At 42.1% G+C, this 25737-nt stretch overlaps 1 protein-coding gene across 6 annotated transcripts in view; it reads right to left on the minus strand.

The window, feature by feature from the left end:
- Positions 1-25737, minus strand: part of MBNL2 (muscleblind like splicing regulator 2) — a 149323-nt gene that overhangs the window by 104270 nt on the left and 19316 nt on the right. The window lies entirely within an intron of this gene.

Here is a 25737-nt window from a genome sequence, read left to right on the forward strand (position 1 = left end):
GTCCCGTGCAAGTCAAAGACAGAAGTTGCATCCTGTTGCACCTAAATACATCGCCATCCTAACCGCTCATGAATCCACTCTTTCTCCCAGCTTCTTCTCTGTTTCAGTCCTAAAAATTACAGAGCTGCTGTTATCAAAGATATCGCCTCCCTTGGGCCATTCCAATCTCCACCTTCTGGAGTGGGTATAGGCAAGCAGCTGTGGGAATGAGGAAGAGAGCGCAGACTGAAATTATGTTAGGGGAGGCCACCAAAGGAGAGGGGCAATGATGGGTGAGGAGGGAAAAGACCAACCTTTACCATAGTTATCAAAGGGCAAGACCAAATGATGCTAACACACAGGCCAAATTACATATTGCATCTACCAGACTGGAGGTTCCTGGGAGAAAGGTTCTTTCTTTGGGCTTCACTCTCCTATCCAGAAGCCACCAGCCCCATGTGGCTACTGAGCACTTGAAACGTGGCTAGTGCCACTAAGGAACTAAATTTAATTTTTTATTTATTCTTAATTAATGTAAATTTAACTCAAAAACGAATCTTCAGTTTAGTTACTGGAATACTTTTAAGTATGCTTGGACTGACCTGAGTATGTGAATCTACTCTTTAGTTGTAAATTTTATGAAATCTAAATACAGATCAAACATTTCCAATAAAAATCCAGCATACTAATTGAGATGTGCTCTAAGTACAAAATACACACTGATTTCAGAGACTTAGTACAAAAAAAAAGGAAATATCTCATTCATATTGTTTCATATTTACTACATGGTGAATTGATATTTTTAACAAACTGGATTAAGTATTATTTTTAAAATTAAACTCACTTGTTTCTTTTTAGTCCACTCCCACCAAAAAAAAATCAGAATTATATATGTAGCTTACATTATATTTCTATGGATGGCACTGTCTTAGGGGCTTTTATATGTCTTCAGGTAGCCACAGAATCTTCTGGAATAGTGGAAAGTACCTTGTCCTAAGAGTCAGCTTCTAGCCCTGATTCTGCCAAGGCTCCTTCATATGACCTTGGGTAACTCGATGTCTCTGAGATCCAGTTTATTCATCTGTAAAATGGTGATGACAGTTCCTGCCTATATCACACGGTTGCTGCCACGAAGGACTGATTATGGAAGAAACATTAAAACGCTTCGTGAACAGTAAAGTGCTGTCCCAATACAAGGGATGGAAGGAGGAGCTGCTTCATAAATATTTATTAAATCAGTGCAGTTTCAGGCTTCTTCTCTGCAGTACTTCTGTATCTGCAACCAGATCATGCCTGGGGGGGATCTCCTCCAGCCACAGAGTCCACGGCGCCACGGAGGTCAAGAAGCTGACTGCAAGGGGCCCTCGGGGCCACTTATCTGGAGCGCCCCTCATTTCTCAGCTGCCTTACCTGCAGCCGAAGGGAGCAGAACCCACAGAGAAGTTTCCCCAAGTGCACATCCCACAGCGTTACTGCAGAGGCCTGCAGCCTGCCGTCTTCCTCCAGGGGCCACCAACTGAGAAGCAAATGAACACTCCTAGGGCCCAGCAGTCACCCTGGATGCACTGGCAGCAGTGACAGGGAGCCTCCTTGGTCTGAGGGCTTGGTGGACGCTGCTGACTGAGCCCCCAGCACCCCGGGAGAGGGGGCAGGAAAGGGTGCTGCTTTCTAGTTCACCTGCCCAGAGGGGCCCCTGCTAAAACGTGTCTGCGTGGAGAGGGTGCCTCTTTCTAATTCTTCAAAAGCTCCCGTATATGTCATCGTTGGCCCAATGAGTTACCAGGCACCATTTAGTTTTCCTGGAAGTTTCTGGGCTGCACTGGGAGGCTGAGTCTCTTGCTCACATTATTTCCCAGTTTTTTCCTGTTTAAGTTTCTCCTAAAGCTTCGCTCTTGCTCCTTTTTCCTTCACTCCTTTTTCCTTGTGCTTCAGTCTAATTTCCAACCTCACAATCGATCCCATGCAATTAGCTCCTTTTCCGGCAGAACCTGGGCAGAATTCCGAAGTCCTTGTTCCCAGTGACCGCCTGGCCTTGTGTCTTTGTTGGTATGCCTTCCCCTGTCCTCTTCAGGCATTCAGCCACCCCCTTCTCTCCCCTCCTGCCTTTCTAAGCCCCTCACAGAGCGGGGCATGACCTTGGCCTTGAGGCTCTGCTGAGCCTCCTGCCCTGCACCCTGACGTGGGGTCCACCTGCACTCCTTCTCTCCCCTTCCGATGGCCACTCTCAGCCCGTCTTTTAATACAGCCTGGTAATTATTCTTAAGTAGACATCATCACTCCTTAATTCACAAGAACTGTAAACATTGATTTATCCAACTGCTTCCCTCAGTAGTAGCTCCTGTGTATATATAATAGACAGTCTATTCTTTCCAAATCCCCAGAGTTCAGTTCAGTGCCTGGTATACAGAATATGATCAACTTTGTCAAATAAACTCCTGTTCCTCCTCCAAAAAGCATTTTCATTTTAATCTAGACCAAAGTCTAACCCAAAGGAAACAGTCTCTGAGTACAGAATCTCAATATTATTCTGCAGGAAAATTCTAGCAAATGCCACTGGCTTACCCTGTTGTTGCCAAGTAGGTTGAGGGTGAGGGTGAGGAGCTGCCCCGGGGGTAAATCATTTGAGCTTCAACACCCCGAATCCCTAGCTCCACAATTTTTAAAGTGTATGCATGGGCCAGCAGCAGCAGCCCCTAGGAGTTCACTGGACATGCAGATTCTCAGGCCCCGGCCCAGAGGTCCTGAATCTGAAACCTTGGGGCGGGGCCCAGCAATCTGTTTTAACAAGACCTTCAGGGGTGACTCTGAAGCACTCTCAAGTTTGACAACCACTGTGGTAAGCATTTCTTGCCAGGCATCCTTTGGTGGCCGAGGGAACCAAGGTGAGCTGGTCACAAGGTCTGGGGGTCACTGGTTCCCACAGAAACAACTGCAGGAGGGCTGGCTGGGGGCTTTCCCCAGTGGCGGTGCTTCTGATCACTCAAACAAAACCAAATAAACTAGATACACTAAAACACCTGAGAGACTCCTCCCAGGTGACTTTGTTCTACAAGAATCTGAGAAATAGACTATCTCAAAACTTGCAGAGTTTGCTCAGGATGAAGTCGGCCTTAGGTGCGGGGAGCAGGGCTTTGTTTCCAGGACCCCTGTCTGAGAGAGGACCGTCTTAGGGGGCTGGCCGTCCTTGGTGGCCAGCAGCTTAGTCCTCAGTCCTTTCCTGCTAGGACTCTCTCCGGATGGGCCGCTGCGCAGTGCCCACCCGCTCCACACAGCACCAGCTGTGACGAATGTGGAGGTTCACTGCTTGACTCATCCTCAAAGGAGAGGCAAGGTGGAAGTTCAAGGATAAGTGAGGATCTGTCGTATTTCCTGAAATGCCAAAGGACTTGCTGTTCAACGTTACAAAATAATTCCCATCTATGTTTAAGGTCTTCACTTACGTGACACTTCATTTTTTCAAAACATATTTAAGACTCTTCTAGGTGTTAGGTTTTCAGAAAGCTGTGACTTTTGACTGTAGAAACGAACTCGCTGCTCTCATTCCCTCCCCGCCACTCTGGGATGGAGCCGGCGGAGTTTGGAAAGCCCGGTTTTCACTCCACAACCCGGGGTGGGGGTGGGGGGGACCTCCCTCCGGCCACGCCCCTCAAACAAGCCCGGACTCTGGACCCCCAGGTGTCCTCGCCTTGCCAGGCGCTTTGTAGCTAGTTTGAACATTTTTTGAAGGGGGAAGCCTCAGTCGTGTCCGATCTTGAGACAGAGATTGATCAAAATGTAAGACTGCCTTAAGGAAAATAGTTGTGCCGCACGCGGCTCCTGCAGCCCGCTCCTGGTCAGCTCAGGTGTTTCAGCTGTCTGCCAGGCGGCGGCCTCCTGCGGAGCTGATTAAAGGATCCTTGCCAAACAAACCGATTTCTGAGTCAGGCAGGCAAGGACTCATTATCCATTAAGAGGTTTATGGGATGCTTTTAATTTTATTTTGCATAAATCTAATTACAATAAAGAAACTATGTCTCCTTGAGTTTCCTAATTTCTAATTTGGAGCATCTTGGGTATTTTTAATCTTTACATTCTTAAAAAATATTTTTTAATTTTTTTTTTCCTTTTCTGTGAGTGGCTTTATGTCTGAGCATCCCCACCGCTATTTCTGGAGCTTAATAAAATAACCTTCCACGTGCTCTCTCCCATGTTTTAATACAACGACAAACTAGGAAGCAAAGATTTTAAGTAAAAGCCCTGGCCTGAGAATCTGTATCTGAGCCCTCGCATTTCTGCATGTGATCTTGTATCATTTTGTATTATTTTGTCTCTCTGGGCCCCAGGTGCCTCCCTGCGCCTGTCAGGTGCCCATGCCTGCGCTGAGGAGGGACCTAGAGCAGCCGCCGGCTGGAGCAGTGGGCTGAGAGCCACCTGACCTCCAGGAGTGGGTGTAACCCTGCCCAGTAATCACAGCCACTGAGAGGAGGTCCCTGACTGGGGCCGTCCCACAGGAACCCCAGGGGACCAAAAAAAAAAAATCCCACTGCCAAAGCGATAAAGAACCTCACTGACTTTTTGAAGAAAAACAGTAAAGCGCACAGCAAAAGTGACTGTCATTAAAAAGACTTTTCTTTCTAGACAACTTAAAAAATTGTTTTAATATATTGAAAATATAAATGAAACAGTGTTTTGAAACTTGGCATGGATTAGGGGTAAGAAGGAAGTTCTCTACCCAGGATTCTAGTCAGTTGCTCCTCCACCCTGAATAGCTGTGTAATGTCACCTAAGCTCTCTGGGCTTCAGTTTCCTTGTTTGGAATCATGGGGATTGAAAAGACCTAAGTCATATATATATGAACTGCAACCAAACTATAATTCGTAGTAGAAGTCCTCTCTGGTGTCTAACTCAGATCAGCATTAGATGAGGCATCGACCTGCCTCACATACACGTTCACAGACACACACACACACACACACACACACATACGCACACACCTGACAGGTGGATATGATTCCTACTAAGAGGTACACATTGCTGTAAAGCAAATGAAGTGTAAGTTGAAGACAGTAGAATGCCTTTCTATGAAGGTAGTACAAGCTATGAAGTCCTTCCGAGAACACCCGTTACACAGACCTTTGATAGATGCTCTTTAGAAGCTAATTTCAAACACCTGTTCATTCTAAGCAGCGATATCTTCATCTCACATGATACTTTTTTCTTTTAAACCTACTTTCAAATATATTTCCGTAGGGAAAATTAAACACTGAGGCACCCAAGGTCAGTCAGATAAGCCAATGTTTCATGGCAACAGGAAAAAAAAGAAACTTCCCCACCAAGAACTCTTCTCTCGGATCTTGTATCTTAAAGTCCAAGTGAAAAAATGCATAAAATCCAGGGTTCATTTTAACACGTGACAATTTCCAGCCTGTCTTCATTATAGTTTCCAGGAATGGGCAGAGAAAGAAATCCCACCTTCAATTAGAAGAGGAGAGATTTCTAAATAGACTCCTAAAAGCACAACCAGGTATAATACATTCAACGTGTATTGGTAGTCAAATTACGTTTTTTTTCCCTGGGCCTGTGTTTTCTATCTAAACATTTATAATTCAGTCAGGACCTGGTCTTATTAGAATAAAAGCAATTGTATTAGATACCGTTTAAGACTGACAGCACTTACCGGCTTCCTGTATGCCCAGGACCCGGTGGCTGCAGTCAGAACGACTATTGAGCTGCACGCTGCAGTCTAGGCCTGAATTCCCAGGGAAGTCTTTGTCAGAACCTTCATTTCCTTCCCAGCCACAGCCTCTGGAGGCCAGGACTGCTTTTCACCTGAACTTTTTCCTTTTCCATCTCTCTCCATCATCACCAGTTGAATGGCTGGTTCATCTGCCCGTACACGTACAAATGCCAATATCCCCTTTCGCTGACAAAATTTTTGTAATATAACTTTAATTACCACCAAATGAAAATTGTAAATAATCTAGGCAACATATGCACATTAAAAAAAATCAATACATTGCCATAATTGAAATATAACTAAGATATCAAAAGAAGTAATTATAAAATAAACAATGTGTGTTTTAAAATGTCCACGCTCAGGCACAAGTATATTAGGAGACAGAAGGAAGTGACCAGACGTTCACACCTGTATGAATGTAGCACTATTTTAAGTGACAGGCACAAATGCGGAATGACATAGGAAAGACAGGTGATGCCGCTTTTCAAAGTGCCAAACAACTCCTGTTAAAGTTCCTCACAAGTTAAAGAACAATCTTGCCTCAATTCATACACAGTTGTTGCACACTTGAAGATTTCAATTATATTAAGGCTGTTTAAAAAATAAAAAATAAATAAAAAAAAACAGTCTGTGCAAATATGTAAAACAGAGTTAAGATCTTGACCCAGATCACCCTGAACAGGATTTTTATCTATGGGAATGTCCAGCAGGACACTCAGAACTGAGATGCAGACCAGTTCTTCATTCCTAGGGAGTCACAGTCATTGCAAGATGTCAAAATCCCGTACTTCTGCCCATTACATTCCAGAGATGTTCCTTAGTCATTAGGACAATGGGGGGCAAAAATGCTCCTTTGAATTTCCAAAGTTCTCTATAGGGGGTAGTATTGTCCCCACTGAGAACAGTGCTATAGGGTCTTGGCTAAGTCTAAGTGGACTGGGCTATAAAATTGTTACTATGGTAGATACTGAGGAGCACTGGAGAGAGCTGGACAAGACCCCAACCGGAGGAAGCTCTCTCTGCTAGCACCGCCCAGGATGCATTATTGGTTGGAGATTATAGCAACGGTCCAGGAAAAAAGGAATGAGCCAGGCCCTGAGTTTTACTGCAGGGGTAGGAAGGAAGAGGAGGAAGGTGACTAAGATTGCAGCTGGGATAAAACCATTAGAAAAAGATAATTTGGGGGGACTGGGAGTGAGGAGTGCAGGAAAGAGATTAGCCCAAGAGGACTTCAAAGTTCAGCTCCTGTGTGGGTAGAAGGACACTGATGCTCTGCCCAGGAGGAAGGACATTAGGAAATGGGGTTGGAAATGGGGACATAGAGGTCGTGGTCATGGATGCACAGTTGAAATTAATATTCATAAATGATAGCTAAAACCACAGAATGGCTAAAGTAAGAGAGAGAAAAAAGAGACAGAAACACATACTAACATTTGTATCCGCCTATATCTAGAAGAGAAAAAAGAAACACCTGAACAGAGTCAAGGACACTCTGCTCAGTGATGCAGAGGTGACTGCAAGAAGAGGAGCCAGTGAAACCACAGGAGAAGAAGGAGAGACAAAAGGTCCTCTGAGCAGTGCCACATCAAGAGTGCTGGGAGAGAGGTTCAAGGGGGACCGAGTAGCCAAACAAATTCAGTGTCACCAGGAGATCAAGGGCATGGGGACAACTGGTGGTAGCTAGAAGTCACTACTGACTTTCCAGGTGGCAGTTTCTGTGGCACTGGCTGCAGGCGGAGAGGGGAGGGAGGACGGGAAGCGAGGTGCCCAGCGCCCGGAGCTCTCCCGAGTATCTGGGGTATCCTGCGGGAGAGTGTTGAGCTCCACTGCTTGGCAGGCGGGAGGGCACCGATGACCTGCACGCTCCTGGGGAAGTCGCTTTTGTGAACCTGAGGTTTGCTCACGGGATTGTCAGGTCGCCCTGTGGGAAGACCCAGGGGAGCTGGAGAGAGAACCTGCTTCTCCCATCACCGCCCGTTCCTTTCCTTTCCTTTCTTTTCTAAATGGAAGAAGAGAAACACAACAGGAGCTTGGGAAAGTGGCAGGAATGGAGGTGTGGACCAGAGAGCTGAGACAGGCCAGAGGAGGCCCCCAAAGGATGGCGAGGGACAGGCCCACTAGCTCCAGGGGAGACTCAGCCTCGGCGAGAAACAAGATGCTCATTTCTCGGGCACAGGGCCAACAGAGGGTGGAAAGTGAGGGCGACAGCCTGGTTTCCAGGCGGAGGGCAGGCAAATGGAGGTGGGGGCAGGTTTTCTCTTGTGGCTCCTACAGCTCAGTCAGGAAGATGTTCTACTTTTGAGACAGGCCGAGGTGAGTTCCGAAGCTTGGAAGCGTGGGATGTCCCTGTGGTCAGAGTGCTAAAGCCAGGGAGTGACAAGCAGCCCAGAAGACACAACCTCAGTAGGGCAACGTGAACCTGTTCCGAAATGAACAATTATGGTTTCTTCACTCTGTCCTTCTACCCTTGGCACACTCAGAGCAGGGGCACAGAAAGGATGCTGCCAAACTCAAAGGTCCAGGCCTTGCAGATGGGACAATTTAAAGCAACACAAAGGCCTGAGTTATTACAACAAGAGGACACGTGGAGCTGGCTTGAAATTAAGGACGTGGGTGAAAGGGCTGTACTTTTCCCCTTGTGGAAATTGTCTCGGTTATCCTATGACTGTTTCTGAGTGCATTCTAAAGTATATGGGGGTGTGTGTGTGTGTGCGCGTGCGCACGCGTGCGTGCCATCAGAAGCAGGAATGGCTAGAATCCCCAACCGAGAGGGACTGGATCCGTCGTGGGCTCCGCATATAAGAAGCACATGTGATCTGCCAGTGAGAGTGAAGAGCCAGAGGCTTCCCCTGGATGAGAAGGAGCATCTGCGCAGAAAGTGCCATAGGAAGCGCGCACGGGTCAATGAGAAGCCCAAGAACCAGGAGGCAGGTGCTGGAGGGGGCACGTGCACAGAGCCAACTCATAGGTTCCTGGGATGACAGTGCTAACCTGGGGGTTAACAGCGAGGTAAATCCCAGGTACTAGCTTAGAACAAACACTTACTGAGAAGCATTTGAGATACTGTTTTTTCAGGTGAAAGGTAATAAAGATGAGCGCAAAGAGTTTATGCCTGGTGGCCAGTGTTAAGAGGAGAGGAGGAGGCTAGTATACCTATGGATGGTGAGTGGTGAGGGGAAAGGGGGATGGAAGGGCTAGAACACAGGCAGTTTGGCTGCAAAATCAGCCAGGCCTCTGTTTCATCATTCTCTCCTCCAGACTGTAGCTTTAAACCTGCTAGATAATGTTGACTCCCAAATGTGTATCCCTTTCTCTCACCTCTTCCTGCCATCCCTCCCTCCCTCCCTTCCTCTGATGGCCTACATCTGATACATTAGGAAATTCCACTGGTTTCACATTGCTAATCGATCCAGAATCTAGGCCCTTCTCACCACCTCCACTGCTGCCACCTTCATCTAAACCATTCTCTCTCCCCTGGGTTAATGCAGTGGCCTCCTAATCCTTGCCCACTACAGGTCCATCTCAATGTATTATTCTGAAGGATGTTTTGAAAACATAATCAGATCGTGTCACTTTTTTGCTCAGATGCCTCCAGTGGCTTCCCACCTCCTGAGGGTGAAAACCAAGAGCCTTGCAGTGGCCTCTGTGGACCTCCATGATCCACCCACACCTTCCTGGCCTCCTCCCACTTTGTCCACTCCCCTTTAGCCATCATCACCTTTGGCTGGGCCTTGAGCAGCCAAACATGGGCCTGCCTGGGGTTTTGACCTGTTCCTCCCCTGCGGAGAATGTGCCTCTCCCAGATGTTCAGACATCAGCCTGGGGAGGCCATTCCTGATGTGATATTGTATAAGTCCTACCTCCTCACTCTGGCTCACCCTGCTTTATTTCCCTTCAAAGCCTTAACACTGTTTGACACTCACATATTTACGTACTTATCTGTTCATTTTCTCCCCCAGCCAGAATGTGATGTCTATAAGGGCAGAGTCCATCTGTTTCTCTGACATCTGATGCAACACCAAAACTTTAGGACACAGTAAACACTCAATAAATATTTGCTGAATAACTGAGTGGCTGAATGGACAAACAGGTGAATGGGTGAACATAATACCCAGTGCAGAGTTTGTGCTGCCTTTAGAGTTTGTTTTGTTCCAGCCTCATGATGGGGTTTGGAATATTTCTCAGCCATTGTTGTTCTTACTGTTAGTTCTCTGGGGCTCTGACTTCTTAGCTTTAAAAACCAAGAGGGTGCAACAATTTCTAAGGCCACCTCTGTCCTTAAAGTTCTGTGATTATGCAGTGATTGGCAAGGATGAGTTAAGGAGAAATGTATTTTTAGGAACTCTTCTGGAAATCTTATCAGCTTGGCTGGGTTTGGCCTAGATTTGTTAGCTGGCCTTTTGAGCCAGGGGATCTAACAGGAACATCGGTGCGGGGTGGGGGAGGTATTTGGGGAGCTCATTGTGTTCTTCCTCCGGAGTTCAGATCCAGGGGGGTGTCCAGGTAGGGAGGAGAGGAGGTGGGGTGCTGTCCTCAGGCCCAGGAAGGAGCAGGTGTTGAATACTCCAGTCCCAGGCTGCAAAAAGGACACAGATCTAGGTCTTGGGACCCCAGAGGTTTCATTCTTCCTCTTGACGTTGTCTTTTCTATTAGAACAGCACAGAGACTGCTCCTGTGCACCAAGAGCTCTCAACACCCCCAGCCCTGTCTTCCTGTGTGGTGCTGGGAGCTGCTCTCAGACCTAGAGGGTCTCAAACTTTCTGAATGGGAGCAATACTGGCTCCTGAAGTCTGTCGGCAAAAAAAGGTTGCTTAAAGTAGATGTGAGTTTGTTTCTTGATAAAACTGGGCTCCAGGAGGCCCCATCCCTGGCCCTGGTGTTCTCTAGCAAGTAAAGGCCCAATTTTTGAGCCACATGGACCCTCAACATAGGGTACCCTGGGGGGTTAACACATCTCTGAAGGCAGGCCAGACACAGTAAGTTTTCCTCTGCTCTGGTTGCCTGAGGCAATGGCCATTGCTTGGTCCCATTCTTCCTAAGATTTGTGATTCCGTGTTGAACACATCCCAGAGAGGTTCTGCTGGGAAGAAATTTCCAGCTCTCCAACCACTTTTCACATCCAGCCCCACCCCACTAACTTTGTGGAAAACAACCTGTCACAGAACCAGATATGGGGTATGTGGATTGGATGTGCCAAGGGTTCAGAAGATTCCAGAAGGATGCAGAATGCTACACGTTTGTTTGAACACGGTGGGGAAGATACCAGCAGGTCAGGCATGCAGGTGATGGCATTTCATTAATATTTAAGCAAATAAAAATTTCCCTACAGAGCACCATTTGACTTCTGCAGAAAAATAGAACCCAGGAATTCAGGAACAGGGAGAGGTCAATCTATTGAAATAGGATTTTAATTTTGTTGTCATTTCACTCACCCTGGAAGTTAAAAAAAAATTAATTTCCTGCCACACTTTAAAAAATTGCCATTGAATCCACAAGGCATGACTCAAGTCCCAAGTATTTCAGGCTACAAAAATGGTGTGAGTCAACGGTTCCTCTTATCTTTCAGGAAATGGAGCTAACTGCTAGAATCGAAACCAACAACAAGTATTTACTGCGCTTAAAACCCGGAGCATAAAAAGGTAATAAAAAAGGACAAACCTGGCAACAACATGTACATTCTGTACAATGTACGGCAGTCTGATACTGGGCGTTATTAGGTAACCGGATTGCTAATGGCTGGAGGCGGGTAGCATCGGCGCACGACTTGTTCAGTGCGGCTCGCCCTCCCATCCTTTCCCTCTTGTGTTGCCTCTCCGCCCAGACGGGGCACTCCTCGGAGGCTAATCACCACTCTGGCTCTGCTTCCCCGCTGCCGCCAGTTGTCATTATTTCTAAGCAACGTCACCCTGTGCTGTGTCACCATGGCAACCGTGGGCCACCACTTGGAGGAGTGCAACAGGGAAATTGGGGGAAAGGAAAAATAGTCATTGCTCCTAGTCACGAGCAACTTCTGCGGTAGCAAACGTGCTTCTTCCCATTTTACGGAAGGGGAGACTGAGGAACGGGCTAACGCTTTCCCTCATTCCTGTGAGTGAGGAGGAACCTGGAAAGCCTGATGACCACACCCTACACATGCTCCCTTGTTGACATGGAGTTCCCTGAGTCATTTCAACAAGCATCCAGTGTGACGGGAACAAAAGGACAAATAAACAAACAGTGAGGGTGGGTGCGTCAATATTTTGAGCCAAGGGGTCCTTAGACAACTATTTTAATGTCTTAACCACTGCTCTCTTAACTACATACCTTGCACGTTTTCTTCAAACACACAATTCTTATTTAAATGTAAGTAGTTTTGCTTTTCCAGGTCTACTGGTCTGTGGACGTGACTCAGTTCCTTAATTCTCCTCTGCCAATTGCATTTCTTTCAAAGACATATCCATTTTCCTTTAAGTGTTTTTTAAGAGGCATACTGCTGAGTTGGAAAATTAATAACCTGGTATAACCTGTGATACCACCCTCACCACAAGCTCTCAAGTTACCTGTTCATTATTTTTCAAAATGATTTTATCACCTGCGTTCCCATGTGCCTACTTCAATTGCTCTTCTAATGCTGCTTATGCCTGAAACTGGTCTGACCTCCTTCTCTAAGAGAACCAACAGCTTCGAATCAAACCAGATCTGACAAGATAAAAAGAGAGAGAGGAAAAAGGGTAGAGTCTGAATAACACCTTCTCTGGTATGCAGATTATCACATGGCTACCTACTTACACTCTTTGCCTATTACAGTGCCCGAAAATTTTTTGTCATTAACACTGTATGAAACAGCAACTTGACCATGAAGTAATGCTTTTGCATTGAAAGCATTATTTTCCTAATGCCGTCTCTTTTTAGCAGGGATGAAGTGGAAATAATTTTTATGATGACAATAAAACTCTTATGTGTATAGATTTAAAAAACAAGTTTCTTCTGTATAGCACAGGGAACTATATTTAGTACCTTGTCATAACCTTTAATAAAAAAGACTATGAAAACAAATATATGCGTGACTGGGACATTGTGTTCTACATCAGAAATTGACACATTGTAACTGCCTGTACTTCAATTAAAAAAAACCTCTGTGTAGATGTAAATGGTGTTTTGCTTATTGAAATGGGTCTGCTTGGCAGCAATCAAGATGACTTTTTCAGGATTTAAGAGAAGTGTGCATCTAAATGAAAAATGGATAGTTTACCTAAATCCATGCTCCTGAGAGTCAAGAGATGCAGCTTATATGACCATGTGCCCTTGAGCAAGTGGTTAAACCTGAAAGTTCCTTTGCCCCATCAATACTAGGTTGTTGCCAAGACCCTTCTGATAAACTATCTCTGAAAGAATCTGGAAGACTTAACACAGAACACTAGCATAAGGACTTCATTCCTGGGGTCCTTTCGAGCTGTGGCAGTGAGCACTGCACCTGACGGTAGAGACCTTGGTGAAGGCCAGTGATAACCTCTGCAGCACTTGGCAGAGAGGATCCTGCCTGCACCACGTTTCCCAGGAAGAATGACTCAGCAGCAGCAAACATTTATGAAGCCGGGCTACGCACTCCTCACTGTGCCCGGCCCTGCAACCAATGCTCCATCAACTCTGCCCACAGGTGTCACCAGCTCTCATGTAGCTTCGCAAACGCTAGTTCTGCTATTTTCAAAGAAAACTGTTGATAAAGATCCCTGTCCTCAAGCCAGCAGTTTTAAGGGTTCTCTCTTATCTGTCTTAAGCTGATGCTTTAGAACTCCTAAAGGTTCCCTTCAGAAAGAGAAGCACTTTGGTGACCAAGAGTCAGAAAGAAGAGTGTTTGGAGGCACAAGTCCGTGGGTAGATCATGGACAGTGTGTGGATAACTGTCTTAGTGCCCCTCATTCCCTACCCAAACCACCATTATCTCATTAGGTTTTGGGCAGGTTCTAGAAGGAAAGGGCAACCAGTATTCTTTTTTCCAAAGTGGAAAAGTATAAAAAGGCCCTCTGAAACACACTTGCCTGCCCCTTGGGAGCAGCCTAACTGCCTGTCAGCAAATGGGTAGGGCTGGCAGCTGGAAGAGCTGAGTGTTAGTTTTTGCACAGTCCCCCTCCAGGCCTCAGTTTACTAAATCATAAAAAAAGGACAAAGTAGTGGTTTTCAGACTCAGATGTAAGATGCTACATGGCCAAAGATAAACATATAGTGTAGTTTATGGAGGAATCAATTTTACTTAAAAAGTTTTGGTATAAAAGGGGTAAATAATTTTATAGTAGAGCAGATACATATAACGGAGTAGAAGGTAAGATTTAGAAAACGTTAGATAAGTAAGGAAACCTGTTCTGTCGGTCCTTCTATGCCTCAGGAGAACATCGCCTCTCTCCTCTGCCATCGGGATGCCTCAGTGGAAAAAATGTAAGAAATGCTGGACAGCAGGACTTTTCCATGCCAGGGATTGTGCTGGTTGCCTAGCAGTGAGAGGGAACTTAAGGGAGATGCGTGATCTAGTGGGGTTTGGGTTGTTAACTGCAGCAGAAACACAAAAGTTCATTAAAGCTAAAGGTTTCATCTGAATCACTAATCCCCTTCGAAAAAGAAAATAAACCTTCCCCAGGCCATTCACTTGCCTAAAATGATCATGGGGGTGTACTCTGGACTTAGTGTCACCTTTGGAGCCGGGACATCTAATATGCCAATGAATTTACTACAACATCAGGACCAGCCAAGAGCACCTGGGCTGTTCATGTCACTGAAAAGTAGTAGCCTTTGGGTTTAAGTTGTATTTGCTCACATTTGACAGGAGTCAATCTTGCTTTAAGAAATCCATGAAACTATTTTTCTTAGGAATTTACACTATGACCAAGGACAGTACAGTAATTAAGAAGCAGATTTGGGAATGCAGATCATTTTATATCTCTTTATATTAAAGGAAGGGGGACTAGGTCTAAGGTCAAAAGAAGTCAAAGTGCAAGTTCAAATCAAATGTTTAGACTGAGAAAAATATTTTCAGAATAGAGGCAAATGCTTTTCAGAGGGTATTGAAGAGATAAGTTACAGTAAGACTGTTAGAGTAAGTTAGTAATATTAATTTTATTTTAATTTAAACTTTTACAACCAAAATTTTCATAAGCTCCAATTCTTAAAATATTAAGTGCTTTCCTTATCAAACATAATGTAACAAAATCCTCCATCATGCTTCAAAAATTGGAATTTTTTTTTATATTTCTAGGTGTGAATTATGATACATTTTTCAAAGAGAAATCATAAATTTAACAAATTTGGAAATGATTCAGTGTTATAATATTTTAATCTAAATATCTAAATGCTTCCTACTCAGCAACATTTATCAGCCAAACTTTTAGATGCTTGAAAAAATTTTATTGGAAAACTCCTAAGAAAAATGTAGCACATTTTCTAGAATGTATACTTCCAAAGAACACTCTATGATCATTTCTGTAATAAGTATAATAATAAGTATGGTGTTACTATAAAAAGAAAATTTTTGTGTATCATTATTTCATAAAGGGAAGATTAGCTAAAGGGTTTTTTAATGAGTGTGAACACTAGTAAACTTGGAGCACATTTAATTTCCCTGCATTTACTTGTATAGGTCCACACTTTAATCAACTGAGCAAGCTTAAAGAAGACACGAAAAACGGGAGAGTTGGGAAGAGCACTCTGGCAACAAACGAACAGTATCCATACGTGATGTTAACGTTTACTCCTGTGTCACAGGTGTTTCTATTTCAAAGGATGAAGTTTTAACTCATAAGAATATAATTATATAATTAGAATGTAATAAGAACTTAATAACTGTGTAAGTTTTCACCTGATATCCTTTAATCAAGTCATGAACTTTTTTGGGTACAATTATGTGACCAGAACTGTGCATCCCTAAGTCTAGGCTGAGATTCCCTAGAGTTGAGACTAGAATTTTTCCTTACTTTGCTTTAAGCACAAGGTTCAGTCAATATTTGTTGAGTAGATAAATGAATGGACGGATAGATGGATGGATGGAAGGGACAAAACAAAAAAAGTTTTGGTTCTCTTTATTTTAAATTTATATATCAGTTATATTTTCTATAAAGCAAGAAACTTTTGTGCAATTAGTCTAAATGTATGAGCCTGAATTTTTTTAATATCATAAAACTAATATTTATGAGATGTGTAAGTGCCTTAGATTTCAGTTAGCAAGATGAAAAATCTGCTGGTTGCTATTATTAAAATTCTCCAGGGAAACTTGCATTCATAGCAGGATATAAAATAGAGAGAAACCTCTGTCACTATTTTTGAGAATTTTCAGAACATTAGCTGTTCAGAATTTTCAAAAAGTCATGAAATTGTGCAGCCAATACATTAATATGTAACAAGAATATATGGTATAACTATTGGAAAAGGGGAGAACATGTTATCATTATCTTCAGATAATATGATTATATGCCCAGAAAATTTAAGAGAATCAAATTTAATTCTCACAAGGAAAAAGTCAGTCCTGTTAAGCTGCCAGAAGTAAGATAACTAAAATTAAATAGAACCAATAGTTTTCTTGTTCTGTAGCATAGCAATAAATCAGGTAGAATATATAATAGAAAAATATATCATTCATAATAGCTACATAAAACAATTGGGAATAATGCTAACTGAAAATGTACTGGACAAACATAAAAATTAATCAGCTTTACCTGGAGATATAAAGTAACATTTAAGTAAAATTGAGAGCTATTTCTAGATTAACATTCTTATCATTTAAATATGTTCCTACAAAATTAATTTATAGATTTAACACAATTTTAATAAAGTCTTAAAAGGATTTTTTGTTGCTGGAAGAGGTTGCTCCGAGTACGGGAAAGATTAAAAAGTATTTTGAAATTTATCTGAAGAAGAAATAGATGAGGGCAGAATGAAGTTTCTGAAAAAGAATTATAATATTTGGAATTGGCCTTAGTAGATGCATACATATAATACTAATCTAAAACAATCAACACAGTTTGTTACTGATGAAGGAATAGATAGATAAATCAATAGAATTGACTACAAGTATCTTGAAAGAGATCCCACTATAACTAAGAACTTAGGGTCCAAGATAATAAGTACTGCACATGGGAAAGGGTGCCTTATTTGTATCGAATAAGAATTGTTTAGAAAAATTGGGGAAAAAATTAATTTATAAACTTAACTTGTACTGTTCATCAAAATAAACTCCATGTTGATTTGATTAAAAAGATCATCCAGAAAAAGGCAAAAGAAAATACAGGTGAATCTTTAATGGATAACAGGCATGCAAGTCTTTCTAAGAATTAAAAAAAACAAACAATGTAAACAAAGAAAATAAAGAACAACAACAGAAAGGTCAATCTTTAATGGCTTCAATATGTGGGAACTCAAAGCTTCTGACTTCTTGGTATAATGTCAACTTGAGCACAAGTAGCTGTCTAACTTCCCCCACAAAATCCCTAGTGAAATAACTAAAGGCTGATTTAAAAAATATGGGAAAAGAAAACTTTAAGCTGTGTTAGAAACAAGGAAAGTGTATCAGCATGTTTTGAAGTCTGTGCTATTACTAGTTATACTGAAAAACTCCAAATTTTGCCCAGGAGCTATATTAAACCGAAAAACAACAGTTCAGTGATTTCTCCCTTGCACAGCCGAAATAGCAACGGCAGGGAGGCTTGGCTGGGTTGGATACTCGGCATGCAAGCTAAACAAAGGAAAGGCTGGGTAGAGAGAAGTAACTCCTATGACGAGAAACTGAGCAGAGATGACACATCCCTGCTGGGTACCCCGTGGCCGGAACTCCCTCCACCACCACTGAAGCTGCGCCACCGCTGAACTCAATCAAATTGACACCAAGGAATCATCTAGTTAATATTTGAGGAGAGGTTTCCATCTACAGTCAGGTGGCAATTTAGGAGCTGTAAAAAGACTTCTCTGCCCTGTCTGAATAAAAAGGACCAAACCTGGACAGACTTCTTTTCATGCACAATGAATGAATGAAGAAAAGACAAACAAGATAAAAATTAGATATGCAACAAAGATTCAACATGAGACCGATGGAAAGATTCTGCAAACCAAAAAGAGGGTCACAATGGAGCACCCAAGATTCATCATTAATAAGTAGGAAATATTAAGACAGCATCTTGCTTTGAGTTTTCAATAAAGTTCAGTAAAGCTCGTCCTTTCTTCATGAACTTACAAAATAGGAAAGGAAAGATGAGAAGAAAAGACAACAGGCTGGATTGAAAAGGAACTGAGAGAAAGCCAGAAATAAAAATGGTAATTGGTTGACACAAGCAAGGAATCTGAGTAAACCAACATTTCAATGGCAGATTAAAAATCTTAATTTTCTGTAGTAAAGAGCACTGTCAGGATACAAAATGGACTCAATGAGGTGGAGAATACACAAGGCATAGTTATACAACATAGAGAAAAAGGAACAAGAGTTTAAAATGATCAGAGACCTAGTGACATATACGGATGTCAGACAACAAAGATCCTAGCTTAGAATTATTAACGCCCCAGCGAGGAGCGGGGAGCAAATGAAATAGAAGCAATAATTAAAAGATATAAGTAAGAAAGTCTTGAGAGGTTCAAAAAGGAACTGAGAAAGAAGATCCAAAGAGACTTCTGTGTCCTGAGCAAAGCAATGAAAAAAGCTTCTGAACTTAGAGCATCCTAGCAATTGTGAAGATAAAGGAAGATTTCTAAAATTATTAGCCCTTCTGCCCAAAAAAGGGTTAGCTACAAATAAATTGATTGGCTTCTGATTTCTCTTTTGCAGTACAAAACCCTAAGAGCCAAAAGAAACATGCCTCTTGAATTTTGAGGGGAAAATTTATTACTCCAAAGAATATACTCAATTATATTAGGTTTCCTGCATCAAAGTGAAAAATATTCTCAAATATGCAGGAATCAAAAAATACAGCAGTTCCCAGGAATGCCACTTTGAGGGATATATCCTAAAGGAGAAAAAAATCAGGCATTGGGATTAAACACTCATATATCAGGATGTTAATCACAGCATGATTTATGAAAATAAACAGAACTAATGTAAATGTTAAGTGACAGGAAATGCTACTATAAATGATGGTACCTTCGTATCACTGGACATCAAGCAGCTCTTAAAAACCATGTTTTCTAATAATACAGAATGTCAGGTCCAAACACTCATGTGATATTAAATATTTTATATTTTTTTCTTCAGGAAGCAAATATTTTATTATCGGAAAATAAATAAAACAAAAAACATTCTGAGACAAAAATTCTAAAAATGTCCCCTGGGCTTTTATGCTTGTGAACATGTCACTTCCTCATTTAAAACTGAACAATAGGTCAAATGTTATGAAGATCTAGGGACAATCATTTACAAATTGGATACACTTTCCAGACTGAATATCCCCAAATGCAAGAACATAGCAAGATAGGGAAATCACAGTATTTTGCTAAGTGTGGACATATTTTCATTATTGTGAACTTTGCCCAGTTAGATGAGATAATAAGCATATTATATATCATTGTCTGTTGTCCAAGTTGCTCAGCAGAAATTATAATAATAAATATTACTGAAAAATAAGTCACAAGGTAAAATACAGTTTAATATTTAAACAATTCGATGTTAATTTGAATAATTCAAACTCACAGTGAGTGGGTTGTGGTCGGGGGCTGGCCAACTTTTAAGAAAAGACATTAAATGAAAGAATGAACAGAGTGACAATAGCTTGCAAATTGTAGCTTTCTAATAATAGTACAATTTGCATAACACTTTTCATAGAACTTGGAATAAAAATGTTACACTATAACTGCTTATTATTACTTCTAATAATAAGACAAAACTAATGTAAAATTAACCACCAAGGCACCAAATGAGACAGTTTTAACATTACATTTAGGATATGGCTCCACTTCCTCTTCATCTCCTTTGATTTTACAGGATTTTAGGAAAAAAGAGTGGAGTCTAAGAAAAGAAAAGGTATCTGAATTTTACTATTCTTAACAGCAATAATGAACATAGAGTTACTTTTTGTATTTTAAATGGTTGAAGATATTAGGCTGAGGTTTGGTCTCTTTGGGGACTCAGCACGTTTTTTAAGAAGGGTTGGCTAAGGTTTGGAATGAAGCATGAGTCTGTGGTATCAGCTACCCATAATCACTGTCATGCTGTAATCAAAGAAGCTATTCAACCACATACAAGAGCCTCAAACATGACTATGAAATATTATGAAAAGTAAATTGTTATGCAAAGAATAAATAATTACATGTTAAATCCAGGAGTAATAAATATGGGAAGGAATATTTGCAAAGAAACATGGTTTCTAGTGCAACATAAAAACATTACACTAGAATGAGATTGTCTGATGATAAATTAAGATGAGAAAGTGTGATGAAGGATTTTGCCATTTTTACTTGCATTCAAACCAAATGTTTTCCAGATATGAGTGCCTCTAGGTTTGGGGGTTAAAAGTCATAAGTAGAGCCATTGGTCTGCAGATCCAAATATTAACTGCTTGTAAACGATTTAAAATAAAGATAATGGCGCTCAATCAAAATGTAGTTAAAATATAGGGTAAGTGACATTGTTAATTGCTTTTTTAAAAGCTATCTGACTAATGAACAAACTCAAGACAACATCTAGAGTTCTAAACAGTTTTCACATAAGCAACGCCACTGCCTTGAATCCACAGATGAGTGTTCCAGAGTTTATCATTAACTTGAGCCAATAGACAAGAGAAACAGATATGAAAGAAATGACACCTACCCTAAGAGCTCTGAGAAGAACCATAGTAACATTCTTCTAGAATGAAAAGCTGGTGGCTTTCTGTCCCAGACCTTAGAATGTTATCTCTTCTCCTGTCCTTCTTTCAAAGGGAATCAAAAGACAATTCAGAATTTTAAAAATTAGGGTAGCGTACCAAAGGGGAAAAAAAAATCTCAGCTTGTTCTCTGAGGGCTTTTATAGTATTAACATATAGCCTGGTTTCAGGTGCCCATTCCTCCTAACACCGCTGAACATGAAGGACTGAGTATGGCTACTGCAGTCTTTACTGAATCGCCTTTTAAAAGAAACCTGGTGGTCAGTCAGGGCTCTCTGCATGTCTTGGTTAAAAGCTTCAATACAATTATTATTATTAATATTATCAGCTGTTATTTACATAGAATTTTATACAGTGGATAAAGTGCTTCTAGAACACACTATCTCATTAAATTTTGGGAGTGGACAATTGGTACTCAAAGGATTGGTTTGGAGACTGTCAGCCTACAAAGTAAGGAAGAATTTCAATGACTAGTTTCATTATTTAGGCTACTCAACACTTTCTTCCCCAGATTATCAGTATCGGTCTCATTTTGACCCCATAAGTGATTCAGATTCATGATTGCCCCAGAGCTATTTACAGAACAGCAATAAGCATATTAAGAAAATCTACTGGCTTTGTGATAAAGCTGACTGTAACCAGCGCTTAAAGCTGATATCTGTGTCCTTCAGCAGGAAGGAAAAATCCTGTCTGGGGGAGCCTATCCTGTGGTGTGGCTTAGTACAATAGCTCTCTTTTTCTTTACAGGGTCAAAAATTCAGCAAAAGAAATTAATAAAAAGCTTTCTCAGAGGGGAAAGAAAAAAAAGCCTCTCTCCCTACCTCCAACCCCACTGCCCCCTCCCACCAAAAGACAGAGACAGAAAATTTTAGAAACAGGAGTATATTCACAGTGCTTAACTAAAAGCAGACTTCCTCTGGATTAGAGCTGCAATTTACATACTGTATAAAATGTCAGGATGATATTCTGGTTCTTTACACACACTGCTGATTTTTATTGTATACTTTACAGTCTTTATCCTCCTATAAAAATTTCCCCTTTGTAGGTTTAGATAATTTTCTAACATAAAGAGTAGGCATTCACGTTTTCTTTTTGAAATAGAAAGGCAAAGTGGTTTGCAATAAACATTTGAAGCTCAATAGGCATTGGCCCAGAAAGAGATATATATATATATATATATATATATATTATATATATATATATATATATACACATACACACGCGCGCGCACACACACACACACACACACGTATATACGTATACAGAGAGGGGGGAAATAACAGCAACCAACATTTATTGAGGGCTCTCAAAATGCTAAATTTCTACAATTCTTGTTAGTTAATACATAAAACGTCACTGCTAAAGTCCTGTTAAAAAGTTGGCACGAGTGGTTGTGTTTAATGGTTGTGTTTAAATTCTGAACTCCAAACAGAAATTTCAGCCAGCTTTAGAGGCTGGTTCCAACTGAAGCTCTACATTGAACTGACAGTTTAAACATTTCTGAACCTCACTTTTCTTATCTATAAAATGAGACAATATTTTATCTCTCAGGGCAGTGGGGAACATTAAATTAGAAAAAAATTTTAACATTTTGAAAGTAATTGTCAAAGTGCCGAGGACACAGCGGATGCTTTAGAAGAGTCAGTTCCCTTCCTCTGTTCTATTCATTATCTGTTATTTAATCTAGAATGAAAGAAAATTGTGCTGCTCTGTGGACCTGGCCTTGAATTTCAGATTTGTTTTAGTGGAGGGACATAAGCACTTGTTCACTTTCTTTCAAAAACTGCAATAGTTAATGACTCCAAATTAAACTATAACAAAATATCAAAATACCATTTCAAAGGGCTCATTCCAGTATTAACAGCCACCCCTTCTGCTAATATTACATTCAGGAGAAAGAAGGGTTGTGAAATAATTTTGCTTCCTCAAACTTAGTGAAAATAAGAATGCATTTTACATTGCTAATTTAGAAAATGCAACTTAATTTTGTGACTCAGGGTTTAAGTGAGATAGTTCAATGGCTACCACCCTTGAAGAAAAAACCTTCACCTCTGGATTTTGAAGACACCAGGAACTGTGTGACCTGCAACATGGAAGTTACTACTGCTTTGTGGTCTATTCCAGAGATGACTTTTGTGAGAACTGGAAGGGTCTACACCAAGGCTGGCAAATGGATGTCACTCAGGTCCCCTCTTGCCACCATTCCCATCCTCGGCAGGCATGACTAATTGATCCCAGTACGTTTTCCCTGTGAATCTAGACTTGGCATTCAAAAACTTCTCAAAACAAGTTTCTAGGCAGGCAGCCACCACCAACTGGTCAGAGTTCCCTTGTGAGTTGAAACCACCCCCAGACTAGGCTAAAGGTTACCTTTGAACTACTTATGAAAAACAGGGGCAGAGGGTGCGTGCTTGCTGAATAAATTAACAGTCTCAATGTAATTCTAATGGGAATATTTACCCTACTTATGAGACCAAACTTCTCAGGCGTATCATTACCATTCATTTAGATATAAATACCTGTAATAGTACTTATAAATCATTCTTCTCTCTTCATTAATAAGAGCTTCTTAAGAGCCATTATGAGATAAAATAGTCTTGGCCAGTTCACATTGCTGTGTGTCATTATAATTAATAAAAGTGTATATCTTTATGAATAGTCTATAATTCAGGCTCTTCAGTAATTAGATTGAAATGAAGGTTTATTCTATTTCAATTTCATTTGCTGTAGTAGTGGACAAACGTAAGCCTACCCCAGCGCAGACCCGGAGTGCCTTTCACCCAGATAAGCCTCTGTTTTTACGGGCAGAGTAAAGATGTACCCAGAGCTGATTTCTTCAAAACAAGCCCTGGGAAACAAAGGTCTGATTCTTTGGCCAGCGTGCATTAGTAGCAAAACAAACAGGCCATTATATCTGTGGCAAAGAATGAGATTGCAAAGTCAATGAGGAACAAGGCGCATTATCAGCTGGTCTACATTGTAAAACAAAGGCACAAAAGCCCTGTTAATACGTGAAAAAGCCCAAGTTTCATGGTTCTCAGCGAACTTCAATGGTTTGTGGGATCATCCTGAATTTCAGTTGACTTGTCTTTATTTGTTTCCATATTTTTCTTCGCAGATGACACGTTTCCCTTAGCTTTCCTGGTCATGATCTCTGCAGCGCTGTTGCTGGGTACCAGCCTCCGTTTCTCTCCGTACCTCTCAATTTGTTGTTCTGAAAATTATAGCCCGTGTTTACTCAGGATGGCTAAAAAAGTCATCATGTTTGCAATGCAAGCGACCTTAAATTCACTGCAAGCATTTTCACGAGTGGGGTTTTTCTTTGGGACTGTGGTAATATTTGAGATAAACTAAAGACAACTAAAGAATCGCACTGGCATTTCACAAGCCTTTCTGTGACCTAACCCTGTAATGCTAATGCCTTTAAACTATGAGGGATTTTGAAACCACCATTATCCAATGTCATGTGAGATGAATTTTTTTTTTTATTTCGTCATTTTTAGCCAGTGGGGAGGGCAGGAGATGGTCCATTCTGTGGCCGAGAAGGGTGTGGTTCTTTTTCTTGCTTTTTCGATGGTGTGGGAGGCAGAGGTGGGAGGAGAACATGTAGGAATCTGCGGAGAAGTTTTTCTCTACCCTTTTCCCTGCTGCTTCTGATGAATGATAACAAAACAAGATCTAGGCTGGAGGATAGAATTCCCCCTAAATCTCTCTCTAGCCCTATCCATGCTGAATAAAACAGTCTTGTTTCTGTGCATCCTCATTAGGCTATTTGCTGGCAAATTAAGTCTTAATTCATGTGTCTTTCCTTCGAAGGATTGGAGGAAAGAAGCAAAAAAAAAAAAAAAAAATTCTATCTAACTGCCCATTAGTTTTAGTTTGTAGATGAGACTTGATAAGCCTCAGAAGCCACTAATTAGAAGGAGCATGCTAATTAGGACATTGTGACAGCCTTCTCCTCTTTCTTTGCTGGCTGTCATTTGGTGCATCCTCCAAGGCCCCCCTTTAGAATGTCCCTTCTTGGAAAATCATTCCCAATCCTGTCCCATCCCCACTGCCCCAGAGAGCCACGCGCGTTCTCCCTGACCCCTGCGGCGCCCTCTACTTTAGTCCTCATGTCCTTGAAGTTGACCTGGTTGTCGCTGAGTCTGGCTAGAACATGAGCCAACCGAGCCCAGGTGCCAGGCTAACCCTTCTCCCTAGCTCAGCCCTGACAACAGCATCTGGGTACCCACCTAGGGTTTGTGGGCTGATTGGCTGATCAAATAAATAAATGATCCAAGAGCAGTTCCTAAGAGAATTTAAGGGCCTTAATTTCCAGTCCTTCAGAGTGAATGGAAAATCTATCTCCCTGAACTGCAGTGAAACCTGATGTGTTCACAGAGCACTGTCTTGTGACCAACTCTCTCTTGTACCTCCACTGTCCATGCCTGCCACTGGCCACTGCTGCAGACAGTCACGAGGGGGAGGGTAGGGGAGAGGATGACTGGGGCGGTGACACTCTGAGCTTGTGCCAAAGCTCTGGGGGTTGAGGCGGAAGCAGATGGCGATGCCTCCGCAGGACCACATGCACTCAGCCAGGGGGAGGGGACTGGCCCTTGCGCTAAGCACCAAGCCCTACTTAGTTCTCTTCCCTTTCTCTTTCCATCAGCACTACTTTCAGAGGATGGCGTCAGTGGAAAATGACTCCATAATACACGCCACTTAGAGTAGCATCCTCACAGATCCTAGCTTAACTGTACTCAGACTGTCAACCAAATAACACAAAGGAGAAAACAAAGTAGCAAATCCTGCTCATTCCATGCTTTTTTAACAACTCTTAGGTGCCCCACCCCACCCCAGGGGCTCCAGGGGCCAGGGGAGCTCCTACTTCTTATTACGTTCACTTCTAGACCCCAAAGTCTTTGAAGCCTGGGAATGTCCTATGTGTTTCCGTGTTCCCCATGGGGCCTTGGACAAGCACCAGGCAGGCATCACGTTGTACCCTGCAAAACCAAAAGCTCACGTCGGGATTATATTTTGGATAGAAGATGGCAGGTAGCAAGACTGGTGATGCTACTGTTGTCTAGCAGAGGGGCCCGGATGTAAAATCCCTCTGAGCTGATGAAGGGGCCTCAACCCAGGCGGCCTGACCCACCCCAGGGAGCCAACAAGGGCCCCATAGAGCGGTGGCCCTGGGGGGCACAGGCTGTGTCTCAGCTGGCTACTGGACCCGAAGAACGAATGAGTTTTACCCAT

The sequence above is a fragment of the Camelus dromedarius genome, chromosome 13, assembly GCF_036321535.1.
Source record: "Camelus dromedarius isolate mCamDro1 chromosome 13, mCamDro1.pat, whole genome shotgun sequence".
Classification (NCBI taxonomy): domain Eukaryota; kingdom Metazoa; phylum Chordata; class Mammalia; order Artiodactyla; family Camelidae; genus Camelus; species Camelus dromedarius.